This window comes from Engystomops pustulosus, chromosome 4 (genome assembly GCF_040894005.1).
Source record: "Engystomops pustulosus chromosome 4, aEngPut4.maternal, whole genome shotgun sequence".
In the NCBI taxonomy this organism is placed as follows: Eukaryota; Metazoa; Chordata; class Amphibia; order Anura; family Leptodactylidae; genus Engystomops; species Engystomops pustulosus.
Genome location: NC_092414.1, coordinates 205647267 through 205659282, shown reverse-complemented (window position 1 = coordinate 205659282; position 12016 = coordinate 205647267). Strand labels below are relative to the sequence as shown.

At 41.6% G+C, this 12016-nt stretch overlaps 2 protein-coding genes across 4 annotated transcripts in view; one reads left to right on the top strand and one right to left on the bottom strand.

Annotated features, from left to right (window-relative positions):
- ACP5 (acid phosphatase 5, tartrate resistant) overlaps positions 1 to 12016 on the bottom strand; it is a 56486-nt gene that overhangs the window by 22354 nt on the left and 22116 nt on the right. The gene's annotated exons all lie outside the window — the stretch shown is intronic.
- The window catches only part of LYL1 (LYL1 basic helix-loop-helix family member), a 24620-nt gene continuing 24136 nt past the window's right edge, over positions 11533 to 12016 (top strand). For all 3 annotated transcript variants that reach the window (XM_072149598.1, XM_072149597.1, XM_072149596.1), the window contains exon 1: positions 11533 to 11692. The gene's annotated coding sequence lies outside the window, so the exon portion shown is untranslated. The remainder of the gene's footprint in view (positions 11693 to 12016) is intronic.

Genomic DNA, 12016 nt, shown 5'->3' with positions numbered 1-12016 from the left:
GTGTAGGCCTCATCCACACCTGTCAAGGCCAGCTTGGTGAAGCAAGAAGAGGGGGGGGGAACATTTGACAATAAAGGTTCCCCCTGGGGCAGTTGTAGTAAATAATAAGTTTTATGGACGGCAGTAACCAGCAATAATACCTCAGCCTGGACCAGTAGTAAGCTAGGCTGGATCAATCTCCAGGGAGCCGAGTCAATTGAATCTGTTGCATCAGCAGCATAATGTCAGTAATCTATCAGTTTACATAGAAACCCCAGAACAGAATAACCAAACAGAACAGAGAGAATAACCAAAATGCCCTGAACCCCAGAGTTGAGCCGATATTTATAGACTTTTAACCTAGCTCTGGAAGGTTCCAGGGAGCTAGCCAATCACAACCTCAGGAAACATTTAACATAACTAAAAGCATTAACTCTTGGTTATCAATACATAGAGTCATACACTTTACACTGCAGGAAAGATATATTAGGGTTTCTAAATGGCATGGGTCACAGAGCCCAGTAGGCTGCTCAGTGCTACTGGGTCCATTAAGAAAGAACTACAAGTTTTTAAAATCGTAATAACCCAACTCTGGGTTCAAACAGAACTATGTAAGGTGTTACTTTTTGTAGGATGAGAGGACGTTTTCATTGCAACCATTTTGAGGACTGTACGACCTTCTGCAGACCATTACAAATGCGGCCAAATGATAGGCCTGGAAGTAGCGGACCAAACATGCACAATCCAAGTCAAGATGGCAGTGCAGATATTACTTCAGTTGCACATAATTCTTGTCCCAGTAGACAAGTATTTTTTACTTTAATTTACACTCTGCAGCAATTTTAAAGTGATGCAGGACATCCAGCTAACCCAAGCCAAGCCATAAAATAGTGGAAAAGAGATCTAAATATCATGATTTCTACAAAATGAATGCAAGTTCATTAAAAGAGAGCACAATATTTCCTGCAAGTCCCGCATACAGGAAGTAGTAAAGGAACAGGAAGAGGGAAATAAAGTGGAGCTGCCAGAAGATGGGTCTGAGAATTAATAGCTGTTTTCCCTACTGTCTGTCTCAAATTGATAGCAATGTGTGTATAGGTCAGTACATAAGAAAGAAGCTACTGTGCACAAGCAATACAAATAAATAATTGGTTGTGTCGTGCAAATATATCATGTATTTCGGACCCAGAAAGACTGATAGTGCTCCAGTGAAGTGAAGGGGGAGGAGCATAGCTCCCAACTGTCCCAGATTCGGCAAGACAGTCCGGCCATCCTGAGCAGTTGGGTGATTGTCCCACAAGGTGTGCCCTGCTGTGTTGCGCCTCCTCCTCCCTATCCTGACACACTACAGCTGGAGAGCCAATGTGCTGCATAGGTATTGGGACCAGATGGTGGGATAAGCCTCCTGCTACCTTAACAGAGTCTCGCTTCTCCTCTTAATCAGATCTGTGTGGAGGTAGCACCTCTCTTAGATCGGCCCCATCCAAGCCCCCCACTCGAGTCAGCTTCAGAGCCATAGCAGAAGAAGAGGAAGCAGGACTGCTGCCGGGGAATACTTAGCAACAGAAGGTAGACAGGGGCCACAATATGAAGAGTATGGAGGACAGGGGCCACAATATGAAGGGTATGGAGGACAGGGGTCACAATATGAAGGGTATGGAGAACAGTGGGCATAATATGAAGAGTATGGAGGACATGGGTCACAATATGAAGTGTATGGAGGACAGGGGTCACAATATGAAGTGTATGGAGGACAGGGGTCACAATATGAAGGGTATGGAGAACAGGGGCCGCAATATGAAGTGTATGGAGGACAGGGGTCACAATATGAAGAGTATGGAGGACAGGTGTCACAATATGAAGTGTATGGAGGACAGGGGGCACAATATGAAGAGTATGGAGGACAGGGGGTGCAATATGAAGTGTATGGAGGACAGGGGGCACAATATGAAGGGTATGGAGGACAGGGGGCACAATATGAAGGGTATGGATGACAGGGGGTGCAATATGAAGGGTATGGAGGACAGGGGGCACAATATGAATGGTATGGAGGACAGGGGGCACAATATGAAGGGTATGGAGGACAGGGGGCACAATATGAAGGGTATGGATGACAGGGGGTGCAATATGAAGGGTATGGAGGACAGGGGGCACAATATGAAGGGTATGGATGACACGGGGCAGAATATGAGGAATATGGAGGACAGGGGTCCCAATATGAAGTGTATGGAGGACAGGGGTCACAATATGAAGGGTATGGAGGACAGGGGGTGCAATATGAAGTGTATGGAGGACAGGGGTCCCAATATAAAGGGTATGGAGGACAGGGGTCCCAATATGAAGGGTATGGAGGACAGGGGTCACAATATGAAAGGTATGGAGGACAGGGGTCACAATATGAAGGGTATGGAGGACAGGGGGCACAATATAGAGAGGATGGAGAATGCTTCTTCGTGCAGTTTATTGATAGTGACTTATCAATTTAAGAGACCATTGCAACAGTGGATACGAAGCCTTTCATGTACAAAAAATCATAGATATGAATCCATTTTCTGAATTCCCCATATAATATATAATATAAACAACCGCCTTTCCACCCTTCTCTTTGCGGCCCACCTGTCCCTCTCCTGCCCAATGCCCTCTCTGCATTCTCGTAATCAAATCTTACTCAACATCCATCTGATATGCCCAGCAGTCCTCCCGGACGCAGTCTCATCCAGTCACGTAGTACCTCCGCTGATGCCATTCCCAGACATTCGATCCATTTGCTTCATTGCTTTTCAAACTTTTGCACCGACTTCCTTTAAATAGATACTTACAGCTCCATCCTAACCGTGATATTCAGAAATCTTTGCACTTCCCTTATGCCTTATGGCTCTGCGTCCAACCAATGCCTAGCAATAGTTTTCTGCACATGATATAAAATTTTGGCTACTACCAGTTGTTCCAGCCAGGACAGCTCAAGACTCCCTATGCATCCCAATATGCAGATGTTTGGGCTGTGACTCACTGCTCCCCCTCTTCTCTGCATAGACTCCTATGTAATCTAACACACTAGTGATTGGATGTCCTGCTGTTAGCAAGATGGAATTTAGCAGAGAGAAAAGCAGATTAAAAAGGAGAGATGTTCAGAGACAAAATCAGCACTCTGCTATAACTTTATAGTATACCCCCACTATGACTCTCCACTATTCCCGGTATTTATCCAGTAACCCTGCTCTATACTGATGAGTGACAAAAGACTGCTGGGTGTCATTGTGTCAAGTACTGCCTTACAAATGACATACATATATACACCACTCTGGGGCAGATTTACTTACTTGGTCCATTCGCGATCCAGTGGCCCGTTCTGTGCGGTGGATTCGGGTCCGGCCGGGATTCATTAAGGCAGTTCCTCCGCTGTCCACCAGGTGGCGCTGCTGCACTGAAGTCCACTGGAATGCCCTGAAATTCACCGGCCTATTCCTAGTGAAGGTAAGTGCAATTTTCACAACACATTTTTTTAAAAAAATGCGACGGTTTTTCCGAATGCCGGCGCCGATGGCGTGCGCCAAAATCCCGGGGCAATTCAGGGAAAATCAGCGGAAATCGGAAATATTCGGGTAACATGTCGGGAAAACACTAATCGGGCCCTTAGTAAATGACCCCCTATGTGTCTTCAACAAGAATCAGTCCTCCATATGGAGCAGAGGTCCCCCATACAAGAGAGTATGGGGTACACTCCTGTATATGTGTCCCTCTCTGCCTTCCTTTTACTCATAGGATGCACCTGGCCCCAGTAATATTAGTGAAAGCTGCTGCATCTGTTTCCTCCATGTCTTCCTGCATGCTGCAAACAGGAAGCATAGAACTGGGCAGGTGGCGTGGAGAGATCAGTCCGTGACATTTTAGGATCCGTGCAGGAATAGCAGTTACCCAGCAGAGTGGAAAAGAAAATCAGAGAGGGACTACAAGACAAGTGGAGATAGACGAGGAGGGTCAGTGTAAGGACGAGCACCCGCAGTGGCTTTACCCATTATACACACTTGTTGTTTTACAGTAAAGTGGGAAAAAGCTGAAATGTAGGAAGAGGTTTCCATTACCCTTTTCCTCTTGGTGGAATCAGTGGCCCAAAGAATAAAAAAAAAAACTCAGGATCAAACATGTGACCCCAATCTAAGGACAAGATGGAAGAATTCGGGGAAAGAATGCAAAGGATTTGTGTAGGAAGCAGTGACACCACGGAGCGGAATAAGGTGCATTCCAGATCACATAAGGATTCCTAGACAAGCAGATTCTAGAACAGCAAAGAGATACAAGAATCTCCAAAAATGTGAGGTCCTGGAAATAAGAGCAGAATTCTGTGCAGATTCCTTTTAGGGATATTCCAAGATTTCTTTAAATTCTGTGCATTTAAAGGAAACCTACAATCAGGAATCTACCTGTTAAGGCAGATTGTAACCTTCTAACCATAATCTCTCTTTACCTATTATAGATATACTACACTTTGAGAGACATCACTCCTATTGCTTTCTTTTTCTTTCTGTTTGTGCAACTTTTTGTGAGACTTTTTTGCAGTTTGAGCATTTTTAGGTGCAGAATCAGGCAGCGTAGCAAAGTGATCTGCCTCCAGGATTTCATGCAGTGGCCGGATTTATCCTTGTAGCCCAGATGTTTGTTCAACTTGTGAGACCTTTGGGCTCTGAAATTGTCTCATTCTTGTGCCTAATAAGTCCCAAAACAGAGTATTCTAGACCCAGACTAACTTTTGGGAGCTACTATTTGGGACCAAAAAGTTGCACACCATAAAAAGGTCACAAAAGTGAGACTAAACGGGGAACTCATCACATGTATCACAAAGGGGAAAACTTATGATCCATTGCAATGATTAAGTAGCCAACTTCAGGAAACTTGAAAAAGTGGCAGCCAAAAAACTATAACACATGTGCCCCTTTATCTAACTAATATGCTAGTTTTCAGCAGAGGCTACTGTGGTGTGGAGTAGCCTCTCCGGGAAGGAGGAGTAAAAGCTACTTCACTCCCCAGTAGCCTCTTCGATCCCTCCCTTTGCCAGCCTCAATTGGGGGCATTAACGGCTGGGGAAGGGGTTATTTGGGGTCAAAACTTTTAATGAAGTACAGTACCAACCCAAGCTTTGTGGTTCGGGTCTTCTCATCACTACTGATGTTCAGTTATCAGGATCAGACCCAGACCTTGCTCTGGGTCAACTAACTACAGGCTGTCACACTGGCTCACCCTCACGCCTGCTCCCTCAGCACTTCCCCCTCCCTCTGTCTGCTGTAATTGGCATCCTTCTTAACATCAAGCATGACTTTCTGGATAGCTAAAGGGTTGATAAGAATATGGTGGTTGATGTGAGACTAGTAAGAAGCATGCATGAAAAAGTCTTGGGGGCAGATTGGACCAGATCCACCACCTGGACCCTTGTGCAGTTGACTGTACATGTCCAGTAACTGGTTATATTGTACATCTATAAAGTTTTCTCTATTCATTGTTCTTGGCCCAAAGCCGCAGAATGACCTGAACACTTTTTATCTACCATAGCCGTTAGTATATGGTGTTATATAGAAGTAGGCAGCAAGGACTGTACACAGCACAATGAATGTGACTCCCATGTTTGTATTACATACCGCATCCTCAGATTATACTATCATAGCTTACGCCTAAGTATGAGCCTCAATAGCTAATTTCCTCTTGTGTCTGTGTTGTCACGTTGCTTCCCGTATCAACACAGTAACAGCCCTCCCCCCCCCCTCCTCCGCCTGCAGACAAGACATCACCAAAGACCAAAAACTTGGCTTCTTTACAAGACTTTAAGATCATTCTTTAAAATTCTTTCCTAGTTTAGATTTCCATATTTTATATTATTTATGGATCAAACACCAAGAATATATCAGTGTTGGACGCACTTGTGTCCCAAACGGGAACGGAAACTTTGGGTCCACTTATCTCTAATTATAAAATAATTTATTTTGGGGACACAGTGTAGATTTCATATTTCCCAAGTGCCTCTAACACATAATACAATAATATAATATTGTAATTTATTATGAGGGACCCTGTTTTTTTAAGGCAATATATACATATATATATATTTTATTACTTATTGGGACACTACGAGGCACATGTATCATAGTTTTTTTGGCTGCCACTTTTTCAAGTTTCCTGAAGTTGGCTACTTAATCTTTGCAATGTATTTTAAGTTTTCCCCTTTATGATACACGTGATGAGTTGTATCTTTAGTCTCACTTTTGCGACTTTTTGTGGTGTGGGACTTTTTAGTCCCAAAAAGTAGCTGTGAAAGTAAATCTGGGTCTAGCATTCTCTGTTTTGGGACTTATTAGGTGCAAGAATGGGACAATTTCAGAGCCCAAAAGTCTCACAAGTTGAGCAAACATCTGGGCTACAAAGATAAATATGGCCATTGGATTAAATCACAGATAGCAGATAACTTTGGAACATTGCCTGATTCTGCACCTAAAAAGTCTCAAACTAAGAAAAGTCTCACAAAAAAAAGAAGAAAGCAATAGAAGTGATACATGTCCCCCTATGTATAGATAATATATAAATAGAGTCCCCATTATAAATTATGATAAATAGTAGCCTCATAATAAAATTAAAATATCATATTTTATCATATCTTTTTATGTGTTGTCCCTATTTATAGAAATATTCATTATGTGGACAATATATGTTACAATTTTATCAAGAGGTCTTCATATTGTTGTAAATCATTATTGGGAGGGTCCCTACATAATATAATTCAATTATGGAAAATATAGATTAATATTTATTAGGAGGCACCATCTGCATCTGCCAGTAGCAAAAATGAGACTTTGGCCTCAGGTGGCAGTTTGTATAGAGAGTACTGTGCATGCGACTACAGAGTTTACATAATGCTCACTACCTGCCAATGCAGTGAGCAGTAAAAATGGTTCGCTCCGTTTTCACTTCTCATTGCCCATGACAGAAAGTTACAGCTCACTGCACAAGGACGGCTTGCAGAGGTGAGATGACACAATTATGGGGGGGATCGAGGGAGAGGCTGAGGGAGGGACACAATTGAGAAGGAAGAGAGGAGGAATTTACTTATAAAGCAATAACAAAGCAAGGATCACACACAGCAGAAAACACGTACTGCAAGAGCAAATAGGAGTGGTTTTATATATATATATATATATATATATATATATATATATATAAGTTCCTGAAACACACACTAAGCTCCAAGGAGTGATAAGATTATTAGGTTTCTGTGTTTGGATTGATTGAACCACACCCTGCAATTTACAGTTCAGTCCTGTCCAACAAAGGGTTACTTGCCTGATTGACAGCTGTGGCTGGAGGCATGTCCGGGCACTGCCTTATATACCTGCCTTTTCCCATCAGACTTTGCTGGTTGTTCAGTCTTCTTTGCCATCTAGTGCCATTGCTATTTTGTTTGCTATTCTGTGTGTTTGACCTCTACTACTCTTAGCGACCATCCATACTATATATTGCCATCATAATAAAGTATTATGTAAATATGGCCTCAAATAATGAATAATTTATACATAGTGACCTTTGCCATTATAATGAAGTACTTTTACTTTATATATTATACTTTCTAGATCTCTATATAGTATAATGTATTAAAGGAAATCTGTATCAATTCTTAATTTATTGGGTACAGATTCTACTATTTTTTTAGAGCCTGCTATAAAATTTATTTTGGGGGTATATTGTGGTGTGAGGGGCATTTCTGATATGCGGGTGCACAGCGAAGTCATTTGTGAGGGCATTTACAATATAGTTGTTATTCAGGGGAAACTAAGTGACTTTGATATTTTTAGGGATGCAGTGTGGAGATGTGCTCCAGGGAGCTGAAGACATCTGAAGGCAAATTCAGCAGCGCTTATTTATGAGAAGCCACCGCGAAGATCTGGACCCGAAATAGCAGATCATCAATTATAAGTTACTAGGTGCCTTTGTCTGATCCTTCCTGTGGTCACTGTCTAGCTTTCTAGTATAGGAGTCCACTCTCACTATGTACATTGTCAATTATTGAGTGTCAGTTAGAGAAATCTACCTTCTGAATGTGGGCTGCTGTCTCCAGGATGAAGGATGTCATTAGTTATTATAATTGTGGGGGCTCATTTTCCTCGTTAATTTAGTGTAACATAAAATATAAACTTAATGAACACTGTATGGTCCGGGGGGGGGGTCTGCCTTTTCACCAAAAAGGTTATAGTTATACTTTTTACTTTTCCTATATGGGACCTGAAACTCCTAATGGCAGCCGTGAGTAAAGATGCACTTAATTTATCACACATTTCTGTCTTTTGCTCCTAGTTTTTATTAAATGAATAACCACTGGAATCTCTTGTGGTGTTCTTCATCCGAGGTTGTGGTTACTAATTTTAAGACCTTCTAAGCAGAATATATTGTTTGACTACGACCTCATACATAAAATACAAAAAATGGTGAAATTGTCTTCTCACGACTATATACCGTATGTATGAATTTTATCCAAGATGCTGTTTATATGTGTCTGGAAGTAGTTCTGCTCTGTTGACTGACACCTCTATATTCGTGTCCTGCCTCTAAAGGGTTACCAAGCTAGGACGTTCAAGATATTTGTTTCATGCACCAGTCAGTATTGGTCTTGGTGCAGTGGCATCACGTCCTACCGGCAGGGGATCTGTGAGAGGTACGAGGAGAGGGGGTGTTACGTGCTGAAGTCTAATGACCCCATTTGGCTATCCTTACAAGAGAGAGGGGCTCAGCCACATTAACCATCTCATACGTATTAGTTACACATATGCTGCTCTTAACACTTACAACACTGATCTGTGACATGACGAGGCCACTCTACAGACTTACCTTATATTTAAGAGTAATTATTTGTAGCAGATTCTTACCATGAGGTCCACTTTGGGCACTAGACCAGTTAGGTTTTATATGGTTAATTATGCAGAATATTGGGGGACATTAATCACAGGGGGTCTCAGGTTCGCCTATTTTTGCGCCTGGTTTGACCTTCTTTTTGGCTCCTGATCTATGATGGATCTGGTTCTGGCTTAGTAAATGCACTTTGAAATTGTCGCATGTCCGATTCATCTGCGCCTAAATTTGCGCCAAATTTGGCGCAATTGTTAGATCTCATTTGTGAGCAATAATGAAAGGAGACTGAGAAAATGTGACAGAACGTTCAGGGCGTCATCTCTGCTCAAAAACTATCATTGTGATGAAACTGCAGGGACTAAAAGTTACAGAGATGTAAAAAAAAAAAAAAAAAAATTCTTGCTCCAATGAGTCTTTTCCTTTTTTATTATAATTTACAGTAAATGGAGACTGATAATATTCTCAGATCTGTACAATAAGACAATAATCACTCCCAGAGATGATCCCATAGACAATGATGAAGTCGTTACTGGAGACATTTTACATTATAAAACTGCTCCGAAGTATTTTCCATGTTGCATGGAGGGAATTCTTCATTTGGGAACCTAAAATTTATGTTTTTAGTAATGAAAAGGGAAGTTTTTTGGAAGTGCAGCTGCTCAGAGTATGTGCATTTTCTGCGGCTATTTTGTGCCTTTTTAGGCGCACTTTTGTGATAGATCCCGTGCAAACATCTGTATAGGACGCACTCACTATGTCAGATAAGGCGCAGGGACTCAAAACCATAAATGCGCCTAATTAACGAGATGCGCCAGATTTTTGCGCTAAAAGACGCTCAAAACAGTCTAACAGACTATGATTAATGTCCCCCATTATGCGGATTGGAGAAACATATTAACAAAATCCGAGGCAGCAATCTAGGATTTGTTTTATAACTTTTATTGATTTTTCAAATATAATGCAGTGTTGTTTTTTTCATATGAACATGTTGGTTGTCATTGATAACTCTAGATATTGTAGATGATTCGCTTGTATCGATGTGGAATTGCAGCCTGTATGTGTGCAATGGTGTTTAACTTCTTACATTCTGTGGTGTGCAACAAAGTCAGCATTTAATGAGTTTGTCTGTGTGTTGGATAATTGTATTTTTTGTAAGAAGGTGACTCCTTGCATCATTTATAACTCCATGCTTGGAGTCCTGTCTATGAGAAGTTTTCGGTCAGTAAAATACAGTCACTATACAGTCCATGTTTCAAAATATTTTTAATATAATTTTGGTGCACAGTGTGTAACATCCAGGAGACACTGGGACACGTTTACTCACCCGTCCAGAGGAGTTCACAGAAAGTGCATTGTCCGTGTATAATGCACTGTGCCGCGATTCACTAAGATCGTGCGTCTGATATCCTGCATGTGTCGCTTCCCCGCTCAGGTCCCTGGAGTTCACCTTCTTCTTCCCGGTGCATGTAAGTGCATTGGATGCGACACAATTTGAAAGTTAAATCCCGCGCTCAATCCGAATGAGTCAGATCGTCTGACGGCACGCCCCCTAATTTGTGTCGCATGGAAGCCAGCGCAGCTGCACCAAAATCCGATCGTGTGCGCCAAAATCCAAATACAGACACTTCTTAAATACCTGTGCAAGCCGTGTAATCCCCGAAAAAAGGCGCACAGTCAGACGAAAGTAAGCAGCGCAACCCTTGGTAAATGAGCTCCACTATACTGTACGTGATTGTGATATTTTTAGGGATGCAGTGTGGAGATGTGCTGCACAGAAAATATTTGTGTAAAAAAGCCCTGTCTGAACCCATTCCCATTGGCTCCTTGCAACACACTTGTGATGGGTAGCATTGGCATCTTGTACTTCAAATAGAACCAGTGGAGACATGCAAAGGATCGTCACAACTTTACAACAGGTATAATAAAAAAAACTAAGCATAGGCATTTCAGTATAATAGTCTGATAAAGGAGCCCCCTAGTGGTGGAGTATCCTAGTGCAAAGAAGAATATAAAAAAAAAAAAACACCAAAAAAATTTCTGTTTTTAAGATTTTCAAATATCCAAAAATCTAGACATATTTCCTATTGCTAAGTGTATAATGTCTAGCACTAAAACATTTCATTACATAATTTTACCCACACAGTAAATGCATTCAAAATGTTTAAAATAAATATAACAAATTCCAAAACAATCTGTTGCGGTCACGGACCCCTTCAGTATGAAGACAGATTGAGGTCAGCTCATTGTTTAGGAACTCCTATAACTAGCGGGGATAGTCCTAAGCGGAGCTCCCCCTTATAACATAATGCACAGGGCCGCTGTAATATCTGACTGTGTACAGATCTCCTTAGACCATAAGCTTTGGCTTCACTTTTGGTCAGTGATGTGGACCATGAAGCTTTGGAGGCGTACGAGAAAAATCTCAATAATTATCTGTGCAAATAACAGTAATGTATGAAATTTCCTAGTTGTTATGGAATGAAGGTAGGGATTTGAAGGATTGTTCTTATCAGTCTGGACAGACCGGACCCCTGTCTCTTATCTATAGACCCAGACTTCCTCTGACCAAGGAGAGAAGGAAACCCCCCTCCCCGTGTGCTGGTCTCCCCTAACCTTCCCTCCCCTTACTGTAGACTAACTCCACCTTTCCAGTTGCAAAGTGGATTGTATACTTACATACACCATGAACACATATGCAGCTAGACCCCCATAAATTTGTTATAGAAGACACCCCACCCACCCGATTTATTGGAGATGACTTTTAACCCCCACCCCTGAGAGAAACGAGGATCACGTAATCACTGCCTGTTGTGTGTGTGTCGTGACACGGGTAAGTCCGCACATTCTGTCCACGTGTTATCTTACGGTATCTACAGATTGTATAAGGCTTAACCACCCCCCAACAATATCTACATTTCTATCTTTGCTCTCTATCTATCGCTTTCATTTATCTAAATACCTCTTCTATCTGTGTACAGTATCTATTATCTATCTTCCATCTGTCACATATCTATTGTTTATCTATCTATGTTATATCTGTTTAACTACGGTAACTATATTATATCTATCTCTTTCCTATGTATCCATGTATCTCGTATCTATGTTTCAATCTCATCTATATCTAACTTCCGTTTTGCATTCATTTAAAGTGTAT